Here is a 2,039-nt window from a genome sequence, read left to right as displayed (position 1 = left end):
GAAATACTAGCAGGTGGCCTAGCATAACAGGACCCCAAGCCCTCCTCTCCTGAGGGAGGTAAGTGGTGAGGAATAGCTACTTTTTCAAATGGAAGGAATCATATCTTTCACACCCACAGGAGGTAACAGCGTTTCTTCCCCCGCTCCCATCTCTTACAACATTCTGACACAACACCACATCCAGTCTGTTGCAGCAACACACCGGCAGCGCTGCTCTGTCACTGTCCAACACACACAGCCACGACCATCAGCAGTTATCAAATGCAACCGGGAAATTCAGCTCTTATGAAGAAAAATGCTGCACAGCAGTCTCTGTGGCGCAATCGGTTAGCGCGTTCGGCTGTTAACCGAAAGGTTGGTGGTTCGAGCCCACCCAGGGACGCGCTTCCCTTTTAAGGGCCGACAGAAACCTCACAAAGCCCAACATGGGGAAGTGCCAAGTCCTGCCCCTGGAGAGGAACCACCCAAGGCACCAGTAGATGCTGGGGGCCACCCCACTGGAAAGCAGCTTGTCAGGAAAGGGCCTGGGGGTCCTGGTAGACACCAAGCAAACATAAGCCAGCAAAGCGCCCTTGCAGCAAAGGCAGCCAAGGGTCTCCCAATGCTGCGCTAGAAGGAGCATTGCCAGCAGGTGGAGGGAGGCGATCTTTGTCCTCTCCTCAGCACTGGCAGGGCCATGCCTGGAGTGCTGTGTCCAGTTCTGGGCTCCTCAGTACAAGAGACACAGACATATGGGAGGGAGTCCAAGGAAGGGCCACTAACATGATGGACAGAAGCAGCTCTCCTACGAGGCAAGGATTTTATTAATGTATATAAATACCTGAAGGGAGGGTGCAAAGATGACAGAGTCGAATTCTTCTCAGTGGTGCCCCGTGACAGGACCAGAGGCACTGAGCCTCACAAACACAGGAGGTTCCTCCAAACATCAGGAAATATTTTTTTTTGCTGTAAGGGTGACTAAGTACTGGAACAGGTTTCCCAAGGAGGTTGCGGAATCTCCCTCTTTGAAGACATTCAAAAGCCACCTGGGCAGTCCCAGGCAACCACCTTAAGGTGTCCTGGCTTGAGCAAGGGGGTTGGACCAGATGACCTCCAGAGGCCCCTTCCAACCCCAAACCATTCTGTGATTCAGGATACCGTTCAGGAGAAAAAACCTAAGTCAAATCACACCTAGGCAGATACGATCTCTGACCACTGGCACCATGAGTACCCAATTGATCTAGAACTTCAACTTTAATTTCATACCAAGCTCAGGCATTATCAGTATATAAAGCCCAGAGCTTGCTTCCATGGGCATCCTTCCTTCTGTTCTTCTGGATGACACCTGCCCACAGGTTTTGTACCTTTTTCACACCTACACTGAATTAAAATAACTATGTTTGAAGCTGAAGTTCAGAGATTATACGTAATCTCTAACCAATATAAAATATTCATAGATACATTATATTTCTATATTGCATCATGTATTTTAATAAAGTATATTATCACAAAATGTTTTATATTAAATAGTATTTTACCATAGGGCATATTATATAATAATTACAGATTTTGTGTATAAAATGGATTTATAGATTATTAAAACTGCCTTCGCAGTTTGGGCGGCAGCTGCTACTGCTCCTCCCTGAACCCCAGTTTACAGCTTTGGTCCTAATCCCAAGCAGTAATGAGGAGCTCCAGATCTAGCTATGTTAGTTAAGGACCAAGTTTCATGCTGTCATGAAAAGTCAAACATCTTGATAGCCACAATCCTCAGGAAGTCCAGCCTGAGAAGCACTAAGAACTGGGAACCACTCACTCCTGTCAAAAGGATCCAACCAGAACACTTGGTCCCAGAATGAAGTATATCCCGAGCTGATCATACATAGAAAACACTGGACACTAGAAAAGTTCCCTTCCAATTGTGATTTGACACTTCTATTTTAAGACTACTTCTGGGTTTTTTTAAGCTTCTAAAATAAAGAACTAGAGCCCAAGAGTTCCAGAACTTCACTAGCCATTTTGCTATCATTGTATGTAAAATGTGCATAGATGTTCCTGAA

General features: G+C 46.1%; 1 non-coding gene across 1 annotated transcript; it reads left to right on the top strand.

Moving 5' to 3' along the window:
- The first annotated feature begins 308 nt into the window (after positions 1-308).
- On the top strand, positions 309-382 carry TRNAN-GUU. The gene has a single exon. It is a non-coding gene; the product is annotated as a tRNA-Asn (tRNA).
- Positions 383-2,039: the final 1,657 nt, after the last annotated feature.

This window comes from Egretta garzetta, unplaced genomic scaffold (genome assembly GCF_000687185.1).
Source record: "Egretta garzetta isolate BGI_Z169 unplaced genomic scaffold, ASM68718v1 scaffold369, whole genome shotgun sequence".
NCBI lineage: Eukaryota > Metazoa > Chordata > Aves > Pelecaniformes > Ardeidae > Egretta > Egretta garzetta.
This window is presented reverse-complemented; position numbering and strand designations above follow the sequence as displayed.